Source organism: Falco punctatus, assembly GCF_963210335.1.
Source record: "Falco punctatus genome assembly, chromosome: 3".
In the NCBI taxonomy this organism is placed as follows: Eukaryota; Metazoa; Chordata; class Aves; order Falconiformes; family Falconidae; genus Falco; species Falco punctatus.
The window spans coordinates 41,878,046-41,904,532 of record NC_137582.1 but is presented as its reverse complement, the minus strand read 5'-3'; the positions used below and the strand labels follow the sequence as shown (position 1 = coordinate 41,904,532).

The 26,487-nt window shown below is 40.0% G+C and overlaps 1 protein-coding gene across 1 annotated transcript in view; it reads right to left on the bottom strand.

Moving 5' to 3' along the window:
- SLCO5A1 (solute carrier organic anion transporter family member 5A1) overlaps window positions 1-26,487 on the bottom strand; it is a 95,130-nt gene that overhangs the window by 53,268 nt on the left and 15,375 nt on the right. The gene's annotated exons all lie outside the window — the stretch shown is intronic.

The window sequence follows — 26,487 nt, the reverse complement described above, 5'->3', positions numbered from 1 at the left end:
AATACGTTTTGCATGTGGGATGTCCCTATGGCATCCTCAAATGCATACATTAATCCTCCGACTGTGCCTTTTTATATTAGTGATGTTAGCACCAATTAAAGCCTCAAACATCATATTGTGCCTAGATGAACAGAAAGTACACAACATTTGTGGGCTACAACAGCCTGTCTGGCTTCTGGGTTCTGAAAAATCCACTTTGGTTTAAAAAGTAAAAACAAAGGCATGTATTGCTCAGTCCCTCTCATCTCCTCTGTGTGCACACACATGTCACCACACACAGTCTATCACTGGATGAGGAGGAGCATTTCTGAAAGACTCCATTGTTCAGATCTTGGCAGCACATCACCATAGTACAACTGTTCATTTCATACATGTGTCAGGCAAGCAGAATTTTACCTTTATTCTATTTTCAATGGAAGTTTAGAATTTGCAAAATCCTGCAAAAGCTACAGTATGCATTCTGGAGCGGGGTGTGTGTGTGTATCTGTGTATATATAAATATATACATATATACATATGCACATATGCATATTTTTTCCTGTCAAAGTAGTATGGTGATTTTAGTAGATTTTGCAGGACATTTTTTAGTGACATAAGAAATATAATTGTTTTCTGTCTGTAGGTTTCAGATTTTTACTCCAAAAACTTTATTGTCATTAACATGAGGTTATTGATTGGGAAAGAGATACAAAAGACAAAATTAATCCCCCACAGTCATGGATTAGAGTGGGAAGTCCAGGAGAATAATTTACTTCATCAAAGCAATAACTCAGTGTCCTACCTGCTGAACAACACTCATTCTGAAAGAACAGCACAAGGGAGAATGAAAACAACAAAAAAAGAAAACATTCATGTGAATTTGCAATAAATGTCCTGTGTTTATAGGTTACTTGCCTACAACCTGAGAAGTGAGCTTTAACAGAAATGGCAAGATGAACTTCATATATGATCCTGACTGTGTCTCTATGTGTGAGGAAGTTTAGAGAACTACGGGGGCAGGGGGGGGCGGGGGTGGGGGGTGGAAATGTAGCCACAGGGTTCCCACCTGAGATTTTGCAAGCAAAAGAAATATAACCATACTATGGTACCTTAGCATCCTCTCTAGTCCTAATGACAGAACTTTTCCTTGGGAAGCTGAGCTACGCTATCACTGGAGAATAAGCAGCTGGGTATTTCTCTAGGGTATATAGCAGGTTTTGATTTCCCCACAGAACAAAGCTGACAGGCAGAGGTTTCAGTGGGGAACATGTCTCAGCTCTCCCCTGTTCCTCTCATGTCCCAGCACTGTGATGGGGTAGCAATGGACAGGCATAAGGCAGCTTTCAAAGAAACATTGCTCCCATTCATAAAGGTGTATTTACCTCATACTGTCTAAATTCACCCACAGAGAAGCTACCCCCCAAAAAATAAGGTTTAACCATTCTGTTGAGGCTGAGGACACAAAACTGAGAGGAGTTGTAAGCAGAAGCCAAGCAGACTTCTCAAAAGCTTTTAGGTCAGGAAATCAGTTCACTTCCTTCTTTTCTTCATGCACACACAACCAAGCCTATCTATACATGCTTTAGGGTTTTTTCTTTAATGTGGTTATTTGCTCAGGAAAAAACAATGCTTTAGGCATTATTGCAGTTCAGATAATAATGTACAGTTCAAATCTTTAAATCACTTCCTTTCAAAATGTATTAGTGTTACCATGACTTTAAAAAGTCTCTCAGATCCAGTGCTTGACTCAAAACAATAAACAAAGCAGCAAAACTACTCCAGTAGCCTCCCTTGATCTTTATATAGAATACATTTGTCAATATTTTCACAAGCAGATTCCACAGATCTAAGAGACAAATTTTTAGAGAAGCATAATTAAAGCATAATTTTACATGCCTACCATGCAAACTAAAATGGTCTAGCTTACCACTCCATTTAAAAATGCTGAAAGTCACATTAAACACAAGTATGTCCAGCGACTTCTCAATGCGAGATGAAAAGCATTACATTTTCACTTTTCTCTTACAGATTTATTACATGATCTGCCAATACAGATGATATTACATATCATTTGCATCGAAACAGATATCATTCCCCAGCTTAAACAGCAAAGCTGCTTTATGCTTTGTATTTTCCGTTTGTGGCCATATTCTAAAACGTTAACGATCATTTTCACAGGATCCAATTCTAACATCACCAAAAAAAAAACCAGGAAAATAAACCCAAAAAAACCAAGCAAAAATAGGCTGCCTATCCCAAAGTGTACCTCTCGTATACACTGTCACTGCAATGCTACTCTAAGTCACTTGCTATGCTGTGCCTATGAAGTTGGCTATGCTGAAAACACTGAAAATATCAAAGAAGAAAGGTTTGCACTTATACCATGTTATTTCAGCCTTAGAGACATTCGGCTTAAGAAAAGACTGCTGCAAGAAAAGCTACTCCAGTGCTTAAAATGGAGTCTTTATTTCTTTATTCCTAAAACCTGAGAATGGTGGAAGCAGAAACAAAAAGGAACAACTAGAGACTGTCCCATTCTTTAGACACAACTGGTATGTTTGGAAACACAAGTATTACTTGTTTTTTTCCTCCAAAATCTGTCCTTCCTCTTTTTAGATTCACCTATAAATAAACATTTGCTGATAATATTACCAAGCATGGCTTGTGGTTAGTGAGTAAATATGAAAAAGACACAAAGTTTAGTGAAAACAGCTGCAATCTCTGCATTCAGTTTCTGTATCAGTGTGGTTAACTGAATTTAGACACTGTGCATGACGAAATTCTTAGATCGGATTATTAAACAAATCAGGCTTTATCAGCTTTACCACTTCTTAAACCAATTCTAAGGCAAGAATCTTCTGGTGATGGTATTCCAAAAGCACATACAGCTATCTCTGACTAAGCATATGGAAAGTCCCCACTGATATGAATGGTTTGCGTGACTGAAGATAAATAAGCTTGCCTATACTTGCATGATCAGAGCCTAAACTGAAAACAAAGATGCTCTGACATTCTTTCCATGGACTAAGAGGCACTGGTCCCCTAAACCATGGGGATTTTTTTTGAAAAAAATGGAAGTTTCAACAACTACTTAAATGCATGAATAAGAGAGCAATCAAAAATGTCTTAAACCTCCAAGGTGTTTTTCCACACGTAGGGAATTTTGATTTGGAAATGTGCTGCTACTGAAATTTAGCTCTCAGACAGATGCACACACTACTTGTGCTGAACACAGTGAGAATGTCCAAAGATTCATTAGAAGGCAAAACTTCGCTCTTGGCTGTTATTTTCTGGAAATCAGTTCTCAACAGACCTCCATATTTTACCTTCAAGTTTTTCAAGTTTCTATTAGTATGTTGCATTATAAATGTAAGACAACGTGTCCCAAGAAGATCACAAGCTGTGAGTTCCCAAACCCTGATTTTTCAAAAGAGCATGTTTCTTAAACAAGTTTTCTTTTGTGAATACCTTAAACTAAGGAACTAGGCAGAGACATTGACCATTCATGTAAATACCTACTGAGTGACTCCTCAGTCCCTTCTGAGTTCTTGATCTGTCAGCATCCCAAAGTTACCTTCAATGAAACGTCAGAAAAGTAACGTTCATTTCTATACAGAAAATAATCTATTTTATATAACTGCTAACCTAAATACTAAGTAAACTACTACTCCAAATTATTCTAAAAACCTTTAACAGCCCAAATCCAAGAAACAGCTAGTTAGATAACTTGATTGCCTTATTTCCCATTCATTCAGACACTGAAAGCTAAATCCACAGTAGTGAATTTATCATTCGCATTAGCAGGAAAAGTTAGCGGGGCTACTCTCAAGAGGCAGGCAGGATTTGGCACTTCTGTCCTATTACTCAGTGATGTTCTTAGTAACAGGACATTGAAGCTGTTGGCTGTCTTCAAGAGATACTGGAGCAGCCTCTTGACTCACAGTCATTCTTTCCGTTAAGTCACGTCAAATGGGAATAACTCATCTATCCCTTTTAATTGCTTGGCTTTGTTTTTTTTAATGGTTTGGCAGTTGAGGCTAAGCATACACATTTAATTTTCATTAGCGACTATCCCCAGGCATGTGCTTACAGACTCAGTTAATCTCAACTTCTTAAAACTAGTTTCCATTTCTTTAGTATTACTTCTAACTAAACTAGAGTGAGGCTGGGCTGTTCATTTGCATCTCATTCCCCTTTTATTAGGTTACCATAGCTGAAAAATATCAAGCTGTGAAAGCTGAAATTTGGCCTGCAAGCAGACCTCACCAGGTAAACCATGAATAAGCAAATGAAGGAAAAAGACTAAAGTATTTTTAAGTCCCATGAATTAAAAATTGCAATGAGAAAGCCCAGGACCACAGCTACAAAACCAGCAGAACCTAGCCTGAAGAATATTTGTATCTGTCCTAGTTTTATATCATGTTCAGGTAGTCTAACAATATAAGCAGACAGTAACGCATCATTCAGGCCCTCTCATTTATTTAAGTTAGGAGAATGCACCCACTCCTGGAGGAAAAGCAGGGAGCAGCCTGGTGAGATTTATCAGGCACAGGACCAGATGTTAAGAAGATGCCAACATGCACCATGGCAACAACCAGATATAAGTACCAATCTCTTAGCAAAATTACATACCTAACTGTAGAAGAATGAAGCTGGGTTAAATTAACATTGATAATATACAGCTGTGGGCTGCCTTCAGGGGCTGCGGGTTGGTCGATGTAGATAAGGGGCAGGTGTGGCTGGTTCTGTTAAGTGGTTGAGAGCCAATGAAGAGGGAGCAGCTGAGGAAGAAGCAAGAGGAGAGAGAACACACACCCTGGATGAGGTGAGACCAGGAGAAGGCAGCAGAGGGACTGGAGTGAAGAGTATGCTGGTGTGAGATGGTAAAAGACCTTGTTGCAGCTTGATAGTTTGGATAAAGCTGTGACACCTAACATCTATGGATCTGGGCTTTGATGGTTACTGTGCACAAACCAGGTAATGGCCCACATGACTATGATTTTCAGAGGCAGGTTTGACACACGTTTTTGCATACTTCATCATTAATCAAGACCAGACACTATGTGCCCAGGAGAGAAACTGTGAGGAAGAAATGGAGATAGACCAAATATCTCAGCTGAAAGAGAAGGTTAGGTGCTGACAGTCAAATTTCTATATATATTCACTTTCCCTTTGTCCCATCAGCAAGTCAACAGAACAAAGAAGTAAAGGGGAAATTATTTCAATCATATCCTCTCAGAATTAATTTCCTTTCAAAAATTGGTTTCTGCCTAGGAGGCACAGGTTAATTATTGAAAAAGCTGGTCATCATTTTTCCCTTGACTACCTCTCGCTAATAGGTTGCAAAGAAGGGCAAACCAAATAGCATTTCTTCTTGTTTTCTTTGTAAATTGCACTTACATTTTCATCTTTCAGCCAAAACAACAGGAATTACAGTTCATTACTCATATCTGACTGAAAATCTGCCTGTAAGCAAAAGCACATTATTCCAGTAGTTTGTTGATTACCCTGTTAGTTTTATTAACATTTAATGTGTTGCTAAGGAAGTTATTTTAATATGTTCAAAAAGGGTGAAAGCTGCAATAGCCTTAACAAAAATAACAATTGGCAAAGGGAAATGCAGAGCCATATAGTCATATCTGAAACCACACTGAAAATATTATTACAGGTCAAAGAATCTGAAAAACATTTCTATCCATGTGTAAGTTATAAATAGCAGAGGCTATTTATTTTGGCTACAGGACAACATCACCATTTTATGAAAACCTCCAAAGTTTCAAAATTTGCTCTTTATTCTCACAGGAACAAATATTGTTTGGGCATATTCACAAAATTGGAATTATGCTGAAATGTTTGTTTGGGGGGGGGGGGGGGGGCGGCGGCGCAAGGAAATGAGCTTTGGTTTCTCTCTCCTTTTCTGTGTCTCCATAGAAGGATCATAAGATAGACATGAGAGTTCATTCAACTCCATGTTCTGCTTGGAGACAGCAGAGTTCTTTGCTGCAGCACCAAAATTAATTTCTTCACCGTTCAAGCACAGTCTCCTATCAACAGCAGATAGATGATGAAAATGACACACTTCCCTTGTCTTGTCCACCAATGCCCACAACAAAAAAGCTTTTTGTTTTGATGCAACAGCAAAATGTTCTTAACAGTTCTAATCACAACTTCTAATAGAATTACAGCAGGAGAAGTAAAGCCACCTAAAAGGAAATGGTACTTAGCCAGATCTTTGATAGCAAGGTCCAGATAGCCACGTCATAAACCGATATTATCTAAATAACAGGTCTTGCAGGGAACACAGGCTATTACATGCTTGACCATGGATTACATGGCCTTAGTATCAGCAAAGCAGAAGAAACTTCTGTACATCTTGGTGGCCACACCAACTACCAGGACCACTGGAAGCCTCTAGGCCCTGACTTGGATTCACCAAACTAAAGGGTTCCTGGGATTTAACACCCTGAATAGACATCCCAGCCTCTGGAGAAATGCCAGCAATAAATGGCCCAGCACCTCCTTCCTTCTCCATGGTTAAGGAGCTAATGTGTGCCCCATGGAGAAACAAATTGTTTCCATACAACCCTGGTGCTCCTGACAGTCCCATGAAATAGGACACGGAAGCACAGAGCTGCTGCTGTTGATCCCTAGAAAGGCCCTGCTAAACCTGACAGATCAATTGATGTGAAAAGATGAAAATTTAGAGGAAAACAAATTGAGATCTCCAAGGGACGTGAAGAAAAGAGGGGAATACAGTTTTGCAAGAAACCAAAAGAAAGGAAACTCATTCATATTTTTGCTTTGGACAGAAAACCACCACAGACACCATTTGTTAGCAACAAACTGATTCTATAAATACGTATGATTGCTTAACAGTTATAGTTAGGGTCCTCAAAGAAATGCACATCCACCTCACAGGTGAAATACTGACTTGCAAAGTCAATAATCACACAAAAATTATGAAAATATTTTTGTTTGACATTATTAAGTAATGTGGTTTACATGGTTTGGTTTTGTTTAATTTGGTTTTGCCTACATGTAAAGTAAAAATAACAGATTTTTTTACATGCTAACTTGTATTCCTACATAAAGATCAAAATAATGCATTGTAAGTTAAGTATTTCAACCTTACCAAAAATAAATCATTTTTTCTACATGAAAAAAGATTTAACCAATATATCCCAAAAATCAAGACTTAATTGAATCATAAATCACTAGACCAAAATCATCAGAACCAGTGCTAGCAAATGGCATAGTTTAAGCACCAACTTTAGCACTGAAAAAGTGATTACTCTTACAAAAGGTTCTCCTTAAGGGTAATATCGTAATTACATTTGTCTTCCTATTTAAGATATAAATTGTCACAGTGATCTAGGGCTCCATTTGTAGCTCATTCCCAGTCACTCTAAGACATGCTAATACGTTAATAAAATATAGAAGTACTACTAACTTGAAGAGTCAGCATTTCCAAGAGCAAATTATTTACATTACAGAGATAATATACTTTCAACATATTTCAAAACACCATATATGGCTGATCTACAAAAACTGAAAATCACCTATAGTTACTTTCACCAACTGGCTAATTAATTCAGCTGACATGTTTTGGGGAAAATTGGCCAATAACCTTTTACTTAGTCTGCAATTTTTTTAAATAAAGACTGTTTGTTCTGTTTCTTTCTCTCATCTGTGAGTAGAATTAGACTGGACAGCTTTGTTTCTCAACTACTTAGATTATCAGATTATTAAGCATATTGTTATTCTCCAATAGTAAAAGATGCTCTCACATTTAGCAGACAGACAAGAAAAATGTGGTGCCTAGAGGCTATGTACAAATGACTTTCATCCAACTTTAGGCACTTTCATAGCAGTAACTTTTTTAACAGGATAATTAACTATATTGTATTCCTAAGGATATGGCAATCTCTCTGTAACTGTGAGTGGTTCATTTTAAGCTAAACGGTTTTATATACATAGAGCTTTGCACAGGGATAACACTGTAATGAAATCTGATTCAACACAGATGTCAGAGTGAATGAGCCTAACAGTCCTTTCTGGCCAATAAAGCATGAAATTATCCCACAAATTCTCTTTTCGTCTCTAACACACTAGGTCTTGCAGAAACAGACATCATCCTTTGCAAAGAAGGATGCTAAGCGACAAGAAACCTCTTCACCTTTCCTTCCTGGCCATCTTAACACATCTCCGAAGTCCTTACCCAGGGTAAGGGAAGGACCTGAGCTGGCCCCACGCCCTTTACATATTTCACTGGTGTATCAGTTGAGCATTTACCAGGGATAGCCCCAGAATGAGAGGCTTTGGTACTGGCTGCAGCAGCCAGGGAACCTCCAGGCTCTCCTGATCCACCCTGGGGCATCCCTCTCTGCCAAGCTGACTCCAAGAGCACCGAAGAGCAACAAAACCCCAGAAAAATGGGAGCTGGTACTGAGGTCTGAACACATAGAAATTGTTCAGCCAGGCTTAGGAAATACGGTATTAAGTACCCATGAAAATAAAATACATTTCATTCTTTAGGTTTTGCTTACTCAAGAAATTCAGTTACTTTTTTTTCTAGTGTCTTTGTCCATTTGCATCCTTTCTCATAGGGAACATGGTTTTGGTTATTTACAGTAGGAAGATTCAGTTGAAAGATTACACTTATGTACACAATCTGCAAACTATCACAGCTTTCAATCAGTTTACCACAAGCAAGTTATTTGTTGAAACTTTAGGCTTATGTTTGCAAAGAAAATTAAACTTGAGCCCTAAGTCCCACTGAAATTCATTGAAAGACAGATCCCTTGACTCCTTAGGCTCCTTGGAAAATCTTAACCTCAGTTGTTAAATTATTCTGACAGACAGAGAGAGAGATTGACAGGGAGGTCCTCAAAGAGTGATACTGGAGTGGCTTGGAATAACCATGACTGCAAGTGTTACCAGTGGTCTCTGCTGCTGTCAGAGCTTTTCCAAATCTAATGAAAATTGATCTGACATCTTTCCACTTTACGGGAGTTTTTTACAACATGTGACAGAAGAGGGAAGTCTTCACACACTGCTGGACCCTTAACTACATCTTCAGATTCATACTGAAAGACTTGCCAACAGAGCGAGTGGAAGCACACAGCTCATAGGCAAAGAGTAAAAACGTTAATCACCGAAAAATGTAAACATCTAGTACTCCTTCAAAGAATGAATATAAAGCATGCAATACATTTCTGTATTGCTTGTTATATTTAACTGCAATTGTAATCCATTGTACTGGTAATTTTAACAAACTCTACTGTCCTGAGATTAATGTATGACAGTATAGATTGAGTTTTAATACAGCACTCACAAATATTTATTAAACACATATACTGAAGATGCAGTGTAAGCCTTAGTTTTGTCTGTTGTAAAACTAAAGTTGTAATGTGAAAGTTAAAATAGTCAAATGTGAGAATCCTAGCAATAAAACTCTTACCTTTTCAATCGTTGTTTAAATCATACTTGCTTCTAATAAACTCCATAAATAAAAACACTTTCTGCAATAAAACATTTGCCTTAAGAACAAAAATCTCTCTAGTTATCACATTGCTTTGAACTAAAAATGTTATGTAAATTACTTATAAGTTAATATAACATGTTACTATAAATTAGATCCATATTTTTATATTATTACACAGATAATTATATTTGACACATTCTTATTCCTAATCTAAATTGCAAATGTATAATAAATTTTGAAAAACATCCAAAGATTACAAGTCTACTTTTGCCACAGAGTGGTCAGACAAAACAACATGTTAAAAAAGGGTCTTTGCAGAACTTCTGAGAAACACAGACCTTTACCTACTGTAACCTCATACAGCTGTTCTTCAGCTGTTTTATAAAGTATGTCATGGTAACACTCATACACAGAATACAGGAATCAAACATTGCAGAGTAAATTCAGCTTTGAGCCATCTCTTCCCATAATTTCCTCCTCTCCTCAGCCAGGTAGCTCACCCATTGCATCACCAAGGTCACTGTACATTATACTGGAGTGACACATCCTTGTCTAGATGCTGATTCTAATCCCCCAAAACTGCGTAAAGCCTTGTCAAACACATTACAGCTGCTCCATTTGTGCTCCCAAACAGCACAGCTACCACTGCTTTGTAAGTGCTTTGCAGAGATTTTCTGAGCTAGAGATACACTTACAGAACCAAGACTCTTGCTGGATCAAGCACAGTTAAATTGCCATCTGCTAACTCAGGCAAATGTTTCTTTCAAAACAGATAAATGATGGTAACACAGCATTATGCTTTTCAAACACTAAAACTGTTGGGAAAAACTTAGCAACTGAAAAAATGAAAACACTGCAGTGACACCACCAGCAGAGATATGGCAGCAGAATCAGGCAGTTGTTCTTAGCAAATATAGCTGAATAACCAAACTAAAATGTTACTACTTATCAGTTTCACACATGTGAAACAATGTGTAGAAAACTCTTAACAGCACGCATGTCCTTTCCCAGAGGAGGAACAATTCAGAGGTATCACCCCAGGCTTTTCTCTTTAGGATATCTAGCCCTCAGCTGATAGACGCTGCTGTCCCTAGCTGCTTTTATGAATCCATCCCTTCATTTCAGCTGTACCTTGATAAGTGTTCAGAAAGAAAATCTTTTCTTTAACAGAGCATCTTATTATTTTTTTTTTTTACTTTTAGTTTTCATATCATCACAGAAAATATGCAATGTTTCAACCATAGAAGAACTGGCTCAGGAGATGAACTGAAAAATAAATTTTATGCATAGGCCTAAAAAAGACAACAAAAAGTAAAAAGCTTAGATCACACTATGTTCTCCTTTACATTGATGTGATACAGAAGAAAAAAAAAATCCACAGATGTAATTGAAATGTCTTCAAATTGTCACAGGAAGAAACAAAATTAAAAAACCTCTTTCTCCCCTTATTGCCCAGTTTCAGGAACATCCTGAAGACTCTTAGGTAGAAGGTAGGAGCACTGACTGGGGGAACAACTATTTACCACCTAGTCACTCAGTAAGCTCACCTGAGTCACACATTTTATGTACCATCTTTACCGTTGATACTTTATTCCACTAAAAAAAAAAAATAAAAAAACCAGAAAGCTTTCATTTCTGTAGAGATTTTGTTCTAGGAAACAAACATTTGCAACAATTCTAAAATATTGTAGTTATTACTATTGACTGATCTGCTTAATGTTCTCTCCAAAGTCCTCCACCAGTATGGCACCACTGCATAGCCTTCCTGGAGATCCTCCTGCCCATCACCCATAGAACGGTTCTCCTGTGCTTCAGGCTGAGGCTTTCATCACTCCACTCATACAACTTCAGATATCTGTAGCTAGAAAAGATGTAAAGGAAGGCCAGACAATCAAGTTTTAATTTTAAAGAATGGAAGCTGTTCCCCCTCCTGCATTTCAAATAAAATATAACCAAGCCAAAGGCACTCACACAAATGCTTACAGCCAGCCCTGTGACACTGCAGATACTGATCTCTGCAGAGACCCATCAACTTTGTTTATGAGGGGAAAGAGAAAAGCCAGGCTGAAAAACAAGCCCTTCCCCACTGGTGGGGTTCTACAGAGGTTCCCTTTGGCACTTCTGTGTGATGGTGTCCTGCCTTCACCCAACTTTACCAGCTACAGGACTTTTACCTTCTGCAGGCCCACCTCCTTCCACTTATTGCCATTTCTAAAAACTGTCATACATTACTGTATTTTCTCTATCTTCCTATTTTATTAATTTTTAAATGAAAATTCTATTATCTTCCATTGTGACAATAATAAATTTGGAATCAAAAGAAATACCTTATTAGGCTCTGACATCCATCTCCCTATATGCTACTCTGTGAAAGGACAGCACAATCTCAAAGGTTACTGTACATGTCTGCTTTTTTTTTTACATCAGATTCATCATCACAGCATCTGAAAGCAGTTTACAGTGCAGACACTTCAGCATGCATTTAATCTCTTCTGGTTTTCAGAAACGAAAACGAAATGTTTGAGGTAAGGGAGAAGAAGGTGAGTTTGGCAGCATCCTGGGGAGACATCTGCTCATCTATGCAAGATGCTGGGAGAGAAACTCCCACTGCAGAAGGAGTATGGGAGTATGAAAAGAAAAAGTACAAAAAGAAAGGAAGCACGTCTTTCATGGGGGCTGATGAATCCCTATCATTTTTTTTTTCATTTAGCATTTTATCATCTATTTTTCCATATCCAATATTGCATAAAACCAAATTGGTTTTATATTTGGTTGCTATTCTACACAAGCACCACATTAATGAGTAATGTGTTACTATTAGTGACAACATTATCTTGAAAAATTGCATTTATAAGTGTATAAGAAGCATATCAATGGATAATGTACTTCTACCTATAGTGCAGGAGCTTTAAACATTGGCAAAAATAGAGGGGAAAAACCCGCAGAGAAAATACTCCACTGAAAGATGTGCAATGAGGAAGTCATCATTCCAAATATATTAAAGAAAAATCATCTCTTCCAAAATACTAAAAAGACATGAGCTATTCAGCTAAACACCCCTCATTCAAGAAAGCCTGTGACTAAAGGAGTGGAAGTTTCAAGGAGCTGCTAAAAACTCGTGTTTGATGCAGCTGCCTCATTTCAGGCCACCAGAGAAATGCCCCCGGGCAGCCTGTGGCTCAGCCGCCACGTGCGGTTTCACCCGCGTGTCTGCAGGCTGCTGCCCTGGGTGGTCCTGCAAGCCCCCCGCTCCCCGGCTGCCTCCCGCCTTCCCACCAGGGCCAGCAGCTGCGGGCAGGCTACGGGAGAGAGCAGATCTGGGACGAACACGGCCCTGCCAGCGGTGGTGAGGAGTCCTGTGTCAGAGCAGCAGGAGGTCTGACCCACGCTGCAGTCACAAAATCCTTGATCCCGGCGCCAGGGAAGCGGCAGCAGCACACAGCCACCGCGAAGGGCCAGGAGCGGTGTGGCAGAAGCCCCCCACCCAGGCGGCACGCCACGCTGACACGAAAGCAGGTACACTGGCTGACAAAACAGCCCTCAGGGAAAATGGCCTCCAGATCCAATTCAAGTTTCGCTGATTTTTTTTGCATTATATTAACAGCATAACTGTGCTATTAAGGGTATTCAGAAGCCCATAACGCAGAATTCAACTCCTTATGTTCATTTACCAGACCTGTAAGCTATTACCACGGCATTAACAACATGCAGCTGGGGAGTCCCAGATGACTAAAGAAATGAAGTGCTATATACTTAAAAATCGATTCAAAATAGGAAAATCCAAATGTTTCTGTTCAGCTTTTTTCTTGTGACATAAAAAAATCATTAAACGTTGTGATTCTAATCCAGCTCTTCTGATTTACTCCTTGGAGAAACTACAGACTAATTACTTTGACATGTAACTCTTGGACCATACAGTGAAGTGCAGTAAGAATACTTTAATCACACAATCCCTGCAAAATCTGAATATATGTAGTAACATGCAAGCAGTGCAATACAAAAATATATTAAATGCAATGTGGCGATGGTGCTCCCCAAATGGAAGAATAAAGCTGTTTGTACAGATAACCATCAGAAGAGGTGACACAGGGTTACCTAAACACAGGCGATTTCTAAAGCTGACAAGTTTGTGTATGGCCCCTTGCAGTTATCCAAATTGTCCGTGATTACAAGTACAACTCAAACTGGATTATATTAGTGCTCCTCCTGCACAAAGAGTAAATCATCACAGAGATCATCCTTTTATTAACAAACACTGCTGAAACCCGTCGGGGAAACATTTACAAAATGTTAAAACGGCTAAGCCTGAAGCCATGGAGCTGGTATTCTCAGTGGAAGAAAATGGAAAAATTAATCCTCTGTAGCCTACTGCTGTCTAAATATGTCTTGAACAATGTATTAGATTAAAACAGGAGCAAGAAGAGTTACACAGAGTGGTCTTCAAACCAAATAGGACATTACTTGCATTTTGCACCCAAGAATGAATGGCAGTTGGAGTGAATAGTATGAACTGAGAATTAAAGAGCAAAAATGCATGCCAAAATTTCAAGCTATGCAAATAAGTATACACTGGTGGATAAACTTCTATCAAAAGTACTTTTGTCATCAAACTCAGATTAATAAAAATTATACCTGTGCCCAAACTGTTTTCACAATGGAGAAGAAATCCTGTTTTATTTTTTCCTAATTGGTTTGGTGACTTGAAAAATGTTTTAGCAAACGACATGCATTTTCATTACTTCGGATTACTTAAATAAATTTGGTACAAAAATCCCATGAGAACTTGTTATCTGTTTAAAAATGAAAACTTTACAGATAGGATCCCGCTCCCATCCAAAACCAAGTGTACCTCATTATCTTCAGGGAAAATGTGAATGTCCCATAGTTAGCTGTGATTTATTAACTTTTCTGGAAATCTTCTCTAAATCTAATGTTCATTAGATGCCAGACTTGAGAACCACAAGACCAAGACAGCAGTAACCTACCATGACTCTGGTTCTCATAAACACAAAAGCATTAGTATTAATTAAACGCCTCCAGACCTTCCTTTCAGTTCTGACTGCACTTGCTGTAGAGCTAATTGCTTCTCTCCCCCAGCACACGCTCATCATGCCTGCCCTGCTGCACAGCAGCCAACTTCATGTTTTCTAAATGGGATGAACAGCCTGCAGATAGTAACTCTGATTGCTTCAGATCTTTTCAGGGTGCCTCATAAGACAATTGAAACATTTTATGCAGACTAAGTGATCTTACAATTTTTGTTCATCTGAATTTTTCATATTAGGATATGAGTTGAATTATACAACTAAAAATCTCTGCGGCCTCTTTAAAGCAAGTGCATCAATTAGAAAGATGAATAGAAAGGTCTTGACTGCAGCTGACATTACTATTGTGAAACATTAACATTTGCAGCTGGAGTGAAGGACTTAATATAAAGATTAAGAAGTACTAAAGAATCTAGGAGATACAAATGACAAATATGTTTATCAAAAAAACAGCTCTGAACTGATGGCACTGACTTGTGCTCTATTATTACTTGCTTCACAATCCCACGTTAAGAGGATTACTGTCTATTTTGGCACTATGTATAACAAGAGCATACAGCACATCACCAAGGGGTTGTATGAAAAGGCTGCCTCATATCATCACACCCACACATATATTCTTCAAGTCAAATCCCCCACATCAGAAAACCACCAGCTGTCAGTTCCCTGAGGTCAACCATTTTGTTACTCAATAAAATGATGGGGGGAAGCAAAAAAGTCAGGAAGTCTTTTGTTTTCAATTTAACAGGAGTGCAATACAGCCTAAATTAAGGGCAGAATGTTGTATTTTTCAGTCACCCGCATACAAAAATAACTACACTACTCTTCACACTCCTTATCCTGATTCAGTAGAAAAGCAACAGACAGGAGTCCCAAGAGCATCCAGGGACTCTCTGACACAGTCACAAGGGTTATGCTACTGTCTCTCCTAATGCTATGCTACTAATTCTTCTAATATTTCCGGACAGGCCATGCAAATTGGGATTAATGCAGCACTAGAAGAGTTGCTTAGCCCAGCAGTTGTGTTTCGGAGAAATCTTAATGCTCAGACCACAAAATAACTGATCTGAGCATCTTATTAAACTACACAAGGGAAATTCACGACATTCCTAATACACTACACCATTTTTTACTGTCAGGCACAATTCAAACTAAAAGCAGCTGGCTCGTAGTGTAGGATGCCGATCTGCTAATATAAACCTCATGGCTATCAAGCTTCTTTACCATGACCATTCAGCAGTCCTCTCACTGTCTGGACCAGTTATATCTTCTCCTACACGGAAGCGGTCAGCCTTGACCCAGTAGTTAGTATAGGATTTCAGTACGCCAACTTGGACAAACAATGAGATGTCATTTCTTACATACCCTGAGACCGTCACATACGACAGACCCCTTCTTCAGCCTTTGTAATACTCAACATAGGTATAAATACAGAGTACAACTCTTGAGAATTGAAACATGGGGCTTTCTTGAAAGCACTGCACTGCATCAGACCCACGGTAAGGTCTTCTTTTTGTGGGATCTAAATTTGGAGTGTGGGGATACAGGGTAGGATGAAGAGGGGAATAAGGATGAAAGGAAGTTAATTATAGAACTGTCTGATCATAAATAGCTCACTTACCCAAATACTTAAAATACTACTACATACCTGAAGGAGTAATGGCTGCTCTAACAACATCAGTGTACAAACTCCTAAAATTACATTAGTTCATATACTCCTCTATTTTTCTCTGATAAATTGAATCTCTTATCCTTATTGTAGGCTGAGAAGGCATATATGTACCCAAGGTTTCTGAGTCACCAGGTTTAAAAGCTTTTTTCAACTCCTTTCCCATTAGCTGGCCTGGCAAATACTCGTCAATCAGTTTTACCTCATTTCTCATAGAAGGCTGATTTTCTTTTAATTATCACAAATGCACAGGTGCAGTCACCTTACCCGCTCTTTCTATTTTGCCTTTCAAGGCAAAATGCCTCCCTACTTGCTGTCTGTGTCCTACTTGCTTCTGAGTGTCCAAAGCGAGTAGTTACCCATAAGATCAATAAGCACAAGAAATGTCCACATCTAAGCAAAAATCAATTGCTAACAAGGATCAAGTAAGGCAAGGAGCAAAAGCTAATGAGGAAAGGTCTTTTTTTGTACTTATGCGTAGGCTCAGTCGCAGAGGTACTCCTAAATGCAGAGGGCACTCATTCAGAAGTGCTCATCTTCCTTCTCCCAGAGCTTCTGGAGAAGCCATAGGAATAAACATATGGTATTGCCTACTTTGCGTCTGCAGCCAGAGTAATTCACACCAACCAGCTATATCTTTGCCTTTATAATCACTGTCCCATTAAAATATTCAGTCACTGAGGCCCATGAATATACAGTTTCCACATATCAAGAGTGCAATTGCTACTTAGAAGCTTTAAAGTACAGCTCTCCCTTCAAGCTTCAATTCAGTCCTCAGCTATGCTTTTAAAAAATTATTTACAATATGGCATTACATTACAGTGATATAGTGCTGAGTTCAGAGCCTTTTTACATTTGTTGTGTAACAGGACTAATATTCCTCCAATAACACAATGCAGGTGTGGTAACAAACTAACACCTACTTGTTTCAGACAACCCCAAAATGCCACTTCCTTCCCTCAGTTATGCTTCTAGCAGAACAAACATAGTTTTCTGAAATTCCTGTTCCAGGCCAGTTATATAACTTACCAGATAAATGCCTGAACTTGTGTGCATCGGCACTACCAGGCTGCAAACTCAAAAGTTCATGTCTTCTGCATTTCCCTACAATTGTAAAATTTCCTTAGGGACAGCCTCACTACATCTGTCACTAGACAGCTGTATTAAGTCAAGTTGATATAAATTTTCCATCAAGTTTATAGTCATTACGGTCTCTAATATTAAGCAGTGGTCTTCTGCGAATTTTTACCTTTTTTAAACGGGAGGGGTATTACTGAAGCTATTTGGACTCCAGAAGGTTACACCCTGTTAAACCTCTTTTTCACCCAGTGGGATGAAGTAACAAATGGAAACGTAAATTCTGATTAAAAATCATGAAATGGCAAAGTGTTTTGTTACCATTTTTTAAACTCCAGCTATTGAAATGGCAGGGAACGATGAACGGCGTGGAGAGGCATTGGGCAAAAGCAGGAAACAGTGAGCTGGGGGGAAGAAAAGCATGGGCAGTAGCAAAGCTTCTCTGTTCTTTCCAAAACTCCCCAGCCTTGCCAGGGGCTTTCCTGGACTCTACAGACACTTAGAGCAGCATCTTCATCCCTTTCCATGGACTCCACCTGGAACTGGCCCAAGCTGGTGTCCCCTGGCACAGAGCCTCTTCTGCCTCTGCCCCCCACCACCCTGGACGGCTCCAAAGAGGCAATGCCAGCCCTGTGCCACTGGCACTAAACCTCCCCTTCTCCTTCACCTTTCCTCGTTTTTCTTCAGCTGAAAAATCCCACCTAACCAGCATCCTCAGGGTATTCTGCTCATGAATTTCATGTGGTTTGGACCTCTAAGCCTATGAGCGGATCCCTTTGGGACCTTTAAAGGTAGCATTCTCAGCTGTCTTACACATAGCAAAATCTACGGAATCAACATCTCGGCTGAATACAGCAATTTCTCTTTAAGTACAAGGAAAGCTTAACACACAGCAACATCAGATAGTATCTTACAGAGTATTTCCTTTAGATATTCTTGAAGTAAATGAGGCTTGCTTGACACATTTTGTTTGAGTAATTACAGAGTAAGAGCTACCACAGCAAAATGCTCACAACTATTTCCCTATCTACCTTGGTTTCCCTACAAAAACATATTACTTAAAATGACTCCTGGCAGGTCAGGAACTCAGATTTTAATCTAACCAGGGACTGAAAAAAAGAAATGGGAACCAAGGTGTGATTGAGAGCACTTGGCTTCAGGAATACACCGCCGGCACCTTTGAGTGCCTATATGACGCCTGAAGTCAACCGCTGTGAGCAAAGCTGTGACAAATGGTGGTAAACTACAACTTGAGTATGAAACAGCAAATCAGAAGATATCAGAAGATACACTCAGCTAATACACAGATTATTTGAAAAACTCTGACTCTAGAGGATAACTCAATTAATCCAGAAAGGAAAGGATACAACCACAGGAGAATCCATCCAAGATCTACTTTTTATCACTTCTAAGCAGCTAACTGTACAGGCAGACAAATATGGAAAGTAGTTGCTAATTTACAAAAGCTTACTAAATACAAACAACTGAAGAGCTGGTAGCTGGCTTTGGAGCAGCACTGGATTTTAAGAAAATCAATGCTCAGGCACTCTTGAGGCTTTCATTCCAATCCAAACCAAAGATAAAAGGCACAGAGGATAACCATCAGATTGAGGTCCAGCTATGCATGGTGCAAGGCAAAAGAAGTGTTAACATGAATATATGCAAGGAAAAAAATGGGAGCACTCAAAAAATACCCCAGCAAGCTAATGAAATGAAAGCAAGCTGCCGAAAGGGAACCTATATTGAAAATGGAGAAAAGAATCAAAGAGGAACTGCACAGGATATGATTAGTGGACACGCAGTACTGCTTTGCAAATACTTCACATGAGCCAGTTCATGTTTATTTTCTTTGAATAATTTTTGTATATGCTTGTTCAAATTACAAGTAAAAATATACATGTTTTTTTCCAACTGCATCTCCTCCAAACTCACCATAAAATGTAATTCATACCAGAGTACAATGTTTTTCACAGTGTAATTTGTCTTTGCTGTCAAGTAAGCTGTTTACCTACATGAGAATTAACGCTTTCAGATTAAGCTATCGGGTCTCACGGCAGCATAAAATAGCACTCGAGTTTCTGTGTTCGTACTTCATGATTTCTCAGGTAATAAGAAATTCCCTGTGCCAGAAGAGAAGGGAAGAGGAAAGACCCAGGTTTGTTAGCTCTCCCATTAACACCATGCAGTGTGTCTGAATTTCTGGCCTTGTGACAACACAACAGATGCCCAAACTCCCCGCTGTTCAGAGGCAAAGCAGGACACAGCCCATACTTTGTGCTGCTGGACGCTGACATATTCTTTCCCATCACCGGAAATGTCCTATTTTTTTCTGGGTACTTGGAAGGAGTTGGGGTACAGATCTGGCTGGCTCAAGTGAAATTAGCTTGCGTGCACACTGCAGGGCTGTCTGTTGCCATAACTTTGCTAGCTCCAGCCTATGTGCCCAAACAGTGCAAATGAGCCATGGCAAAACTACCAAGGTGCTTGAATAAAAGCAGGGACTCAAGGACTCAGAAGGCCAACAGAGCTGTTTGCTCCTTGTGCAGAACCTTCACTTCTAGAGGTTCTCAGGAAAAACATTTCCCTCTTCTGACTGTGCCACTTCAGTGCCTTCAGGCTGCAGCCCTGACAACTTGCCAGCATCCCCCATAGCTGCTGAGGGGGGGTGCAGAGGCACCCTTGGACTTGGAGCTGAAATTTTGACAGCTCTGGTGGCAATTCACAGGAAGGCAGGCAATCAGCTTGCCCTGCCCTCAGAAGCCATGTGGCACCACACTGTCCATCAACAGCACGAGAGAGAGCTAACACTTTGACACCTACAGTCAACAGAGGCAACAACTGCCAGAGGGGACCAGTTGAAGTATGTGCTATTTTTGCATGGTAACTTCTCAACTGTTTTCAAAAGAAATGGGAAAAACATGTAAAAAAAAAAAAAGAGAGAAAAAAAGAAGAAAACAGAGTTCATGCTTCCCAAGTAACAAGGGTTTTTAACGTGCTATCAGAGGTGAAGAAGACTTAAAATAGGATTAAAAAGAGAGCATGAGACTACAGAGTCTAATATGATTGAGTTACTTTTCTGCTCTTTTAAAAACCATGGATGAAATCCATTTACCTACTTTAAAATCATAATTTTTAGTCGCTGGCCTTCAGGATGAAACAGAAGGTTGAGCCTCATTTATATAATTGCCCTTGTTCCCTGCACAGCCAAGACAGAAACCTATGTATCTCTGAGTGATGGCAGAGTGAAATCCGGTCTCCTCTCTTTTGACTGCATAAGCACTTCCACAGCAATTAACTCCTCCCAGATGAGGCAGCCACTGAATGAAAGTTAAGGGAAAAATGCATGAAACACAAAGCATCTCTAATCCACTTGCAACAGGAGTAGTTACGATGACCCTTTACAAAATAGTCAGGGTATCCAGCAGACAGCTAAGGTTTCCAGCCCCCGGGTAATCAGACACTAGATCCCAAGCCTTCAGTTCCTGGGAGAAGGTACAAACAAGCTGTTACTTAAAGGCCACTTTCATGTCTAAGTTTCCAAGCTTCTCCAGGGACCACGGCAGGTTCTCACACTTGTCTGCTCATACCAGCCCTGCAGCAGAGCTCACCAGAGAAGAAAGGAGCTGTTCTCCAAGAAAACACCACTCCCAAGCTTGAGCAGGTGAAAAGGGCACTGTTGGCCTCAGAAACAAAATGCTAAGCATTTTGACAAATGCTAAGCAACGAAAACAACAGGGCCTGGGACTTCAGTGAGTTTCAGACCCCTGGATCCAACCTAGCTTTTCTCCTTTCATATAAAAGAGAAGAGACAATCAGGGAAGTATGTGCATAAGCATCTTCTTGCTCCTAAGAAGGGCAAAGCACATTTTGCCAGTCACTTCAAGCAGTGCTTTGTCAATACAGCTGCTTGTGAACAATGATATAGCTCGTGGCAAGGACACAACGGGAGACGCAAAAAGCATAACTAAGGGACACGACAGTGGCAGGGCAAGTGAAGGTATATCACTCACGACATTAAATCCCACAGGCAGAAAACTTCAGAGGAAAGGCTGCCCCCACCTTCCATTGAACTCATCGCATGCACACACTGCTTACACAGACACAGAACCCCACAGTCTCTAAATGCCTAAGATATTATATTATGAAAAACAAAAAGGATCAGTCCACCTATGGAGCAGGAGACTAAAGTGGAGAAGTAAAATTTATCTTTCTGCTTCCACAGCTATAGGAAAGAGCAGTAAAACTGCATACTGCTATTTTAAATAATTATTACTAACTGCCTGCTGCCTGATCAGCATTTTAACAAAAAAGATGTTACAGAAATGCCAGAGAAGCACAATACTGAACCCTCTGACTGCTAAATTCTCTCTCCGGGGAAACAGTATAATCCATATGCACAAACAGACCTGCAGTCACTTTACCTGCATCCCAAGATGCTACTTATGCCCAGCCAAGAGCACAGTGAGCTCAAGCCTGCAGCCAGCCCTGCCCAGCTGTGTATGCATACAAAGCAAGCATGTGTTTGTACAAAAAAGACTGCTGATGGGCCAAGCCTTAGTGTTAGCCTATGGATAAACCAAGATGTGGATTTCACATAAATAAACTAAAATCCTGTATTTGACGAATAAGCTCAGCACACTGCTCTTTTGACAAGGGAAATGCAGCAAGCAATAAAAAATACTGGTGAACATGCCCTTTTGCTTCAGTTTTTGATTCATAAAATCCTGCCTTCTCACAGGCATGCTATAAAATTGCATGTACCGTCTGTAGGGTTTACAAACTATAGGGATCAATGCTGAGTCAACCCTGAAAAAGCCTTTTCAGATATTGGGTAGCACGAAGCGTATTCAATGTAAACCACAAGTGGTCATAGGCTGAATGGTGAGAATAAAATGAAATGCTGGTCAGCTGTCTCACTGCTTCTAGACAGTCCCTCCTGTTCAGCTAGAAAGTTGATCCTGCCTTGGAAAACCTCAGTGATCTTGCAGCATCCATACAGAGGACCTGACACCTTCGGCAGGCCCCAGCCCCTGTCCTCCAGAGGCCAGATCAAAACGAATAATCAAAGTGGCACAAAAATCCAGTGCTTCCCAGGCCAACATCCAGGTAACGGCATGTTAAAGAGGCCCAGCTCACCTGGCAGCTGCACTCTGCCCCAGGACCCAGTGCCCAGAGGTGGTTGGTTTCTGATGGAGTACATGAAGCTACTTCTCCTGCCTTCTCCTTCCAGGTGAGACATGGGTATAGGTGTAGATTTAACTAGAAATACAATAAATACGATTGACATATATACAGGCTTTGGGGAAGTCTGTAAAAGACATGAGGGGTACACAGAGTATCCAGCTGTAAAACACTGGTAAAAAGGTGATTTCCAAGCACAGTGGTACAATAGCCACAGTGAAATGGTTTGCCTAATGCTAGAAACAGCAACCCACAAATGATCCTCATGAAAACAAAACCAGAGTCCAAAGCATTTTTGAAACTAGTCTAAATATTTATTCTTTTTCCAGGTTAGGAAAGGATTTTACTTCCCTGGCTCTCAAGCCATTATCTGCACCAACCCCATTAACACAGGTTTATCCAATTTTCCAGCTCTTATCTCACAAAAGCTTTGCCTTTTGTAATTACGGTTTGTTCCCAAAACTATGGAGAGTCTGCATGAAATTAAACTGACTTAGATGCTTTTCTGATTCATATCCTAACCAGCCTATATCATTCTGGAGCTGAAACAAAACATTCTTAGCACAATGACTAATTAATCCACTAGTCATTTTTGGGGTACTGGTGAAAGCCACTCCTGAATGTAAAATGTTGTCATTAATGCAGTATTTCTGTAAAACCTAATATTGCCTTCCTATGTTTTAATGTTCAAAGTACATTCCTTATTATCACAATACCCACTTGCAAAAGAAGCAAAACATTGAAAAATTATTCAGGTGCTGTAATGCCACTAATAAAACTCCCCTTTCCAAGTGCCACAGTTAATTTTAAGGAACTGCTTTTAAAATCCACGAAACAAGCACAAGGTAAACTCACATTCAAGACAAACTATTGGTGGCCTACAAAAAAATCAGTGTTTAGGAAACACACACTGTGTTTCCGGTGCTAGAATTTCACATGTTGCAGAAACACCATGGCGAGCACAAACAACACTCGTGAAGTCCAATTTGACTCCAAATTAAATTGCAATTAAATTAATTAGTTAATTAAAAGCATAACTGCACACATCAGGTAGCTGATGACAGACACGCTACAGTACAGCTGAGCACAGAAGGGAAAGACTTTAGTGGGGGACAAAGACAACTCACTGATTGCCCAGATTTTACAGAAAGTATGTAACTTCCATTTTGGATTATCTGTGATTAAGGGAGCCGGTTCTTGTATTTCCTAGGCACCTGTTATAATCACAACTTGTTTCCAAGCCTGATGTCATACATTTTCTCAACGTTAGCATCAGGGCATCAAAGTACCGACACGTTTATGGGGCCAGAGGACCCGGAGGTGGCACCGCCTTCACAAGGAAGAAACGTCCCGCAGAAGAGTGATCTCGCACATTGCTATGCAGGCGGCCCAAATATACATCCCTGCCTGGCACCTTTGTCCAACTAAAAATGACATATCACCTTGTAACCTGGCATAGTGCCACCCTGACAGATGGACTTAAGTGTAGGCAGCCAAGAGACTATGTATAAGCATCAAATATGTTTTTTGAGAGTAGGACTTCCAGCCAGGAATGTTAAAACAGCTGTCCACACTGAGCTTGCATGCCTACACTTAAGAGGATATGCTATCGCCACTCGAGCCCTGAGCTGGATTAACTTGGAAAATAAATAAGATAGCTTCCACAGCCACATAAGGTGAGTTTTTGCAGAATCAGGATTAGTAATACACAGGGGGGCTTTACTGACCTACTATTAGTGGGCGCACTTGCAGGGCTGAAGAGCTCTGCAGTTTTGCAGCTCGCAGGAACTTTTATCACGTGCATGCTTGTAAACAAATGTTTCTCATCTGAACACATCTTTATATATGTTGCTTTTCTTAGGAAAATATATACAATGCAATACCAGCATGACTAAGAATAAACACATTAGTGATGTTCCACTTTATGTTAGAGACTACTTTCTTCTTAAATTAACTGTCCTCGCTCAGAAATATCTGTGTGACAGGCCTGTTTCACCGGGCTTTCTTCTCTTTTCAAAACTTCAACTCCCATGGCCCACTCCAACACTTTTTGTTAGCTCATGCCTACATGCATACACACATTTTACATCTTGACATCATTTGCATGGCTTGCCCCAGTAATAAAATCAGACTGCCTTGAGAAACAGGCATTGTGCAACACAAGATATGTGGTGGCTGGCCTACAAAACCATGCCCTGGCCACCTCTATCCCATCCCTGCGCCTGGCTGGGCTGCATCACCCGCAAATCCCTCTCCTCGACGACATGAAACATTCCAAACCACTGAGAAGCTCCAGAAAAACATGTTGGCTCACATCAACATGCCAAACAATTCTCTTTTCCTTTTTTCCCCATGGAACTCAGATTTAACTCCTGCCTCTCAAAGAGTCATTGGCCTAAGTCTAAAGAGAGGTAAATATTCAAACCTGAACAAGTTAAAAGTTTCCTCAGAATTCTACACTACTTAAAAAAGATAATACCAAGATTTTCAATGGGAAGCAACATTGTTTCTAGCCCTGAGTAGCTTAAGGACTGGAAGGAGGTGACGGCACATTTTACTCGCTGTTAAACATGATTTGTGTTTATTTTAATTCTTCTCCCTGTGGACACAATCAGATCGCAGGCATGAATTTTTCATGTACGCTGTAGCTGAGTACCTCCTCTTTACTCTTTTGAGTCACTACATATGAACTTCAACTCTATGAGGGTACTCCCAGTATAGATCAAAGCTGCCTTCAGTGCCCAGCAGGTGCTGAAGGGTCACATACAATCCTCCAACAGCTGCTGGTGTCCTTTACCTTTGTTAACTTTAAGTCTGATCTTTGCCGCAATTAAGTTACCCGAGTCACTTGATTACAATTTCCTGTACTAGAAGTGCTTCAGGGGTAGGCATCCTTTCTCCTGCACAGTAAGGATTTCCAGCTGCTGACTCTTTGGTGAAGGCTTCCTCCTCCTCTTGCACTGTTCATCTCTTTTACCTTTCATTCCTCACCTGCAGCCTTTCCATCTCCTTGCTTTCTGTGTTGTTGAGGTGTGTATGAAATCATCTGTCTGCAAAAGTTTCAGCCTGCTCTCTGCTGCACCAAACTACAATTACTAACCTCAGTAACAAGATGCTTTGCTTTTTCATACTGCCCATAAAGCCGATTCCAGGTTAATCTAAATTTCCATACCAGTTAGCCTTTCTCAGAGGGGAGGAAAAGAGGGAAAACTTTGCCAAATATTTCATCAGGAAGATTAGCAACACTGTGAAAACAACAGAAAAACCACAGATAATACCTCTCCCTCCTTCCAAAAACCAGCAGCGTCTCAGGCTTTCTAAAGACACTGCACACAGACTGTGCCTGGCTTTAAAACAGTTCAGGGAACAGTCAAATTGCTGAAGAACAGGGGAAAAGAAATAAAAATACTGATCCGGCTCACTACTTTTGCTTAATAAAGTAATTACACCCACACCCTGAGTGTATTCCTTTCACGCACATCGATTTTACATGGAATGATTACCTCCATGGTTATCATAAAGCCGAAATAAATTGAACTGCAAATGGTAATGCCGAGCATCCAAAACCCCTTGGCACTCTCTTGGACCCGTAAGTGCCTCTCCTTATTTGAAAAGAATTTGAAGGAGTACGCAAGGTTCATTTCTCACAGAATCATGTAAGATATTAACACAAAGTCAGAGAACAGTCAGTCTTCTTACACATTACACAAACTATCAAGAATGTACGATGTTCGTTATCACGTTCAAAAAAGTTTAGCACCCAGTTACCTGAGCATTCCCTTTCTCCCATAATGACCATCAGGAAGACCTGTCTGTACCTGCCAAAAGCCAGGTGCCAGATCGGACTCCTGTTTTGTTGTGTCCCTTGAGGTCCCATAACGGAGCTCTTAACCCTCCCTGAAGGTTTTACTCGCTGTTTTATCAACAGTTTTTTAACTCCTTCTGAGTTGCCGGATGATTTATCAATGCCACCCAAAATTCATTGCTAGTTAAAGATTAATGAACGCTGGAAAAGTAAAACAAAGCACGCCAAAATCTCTCAAAGTGCTTAT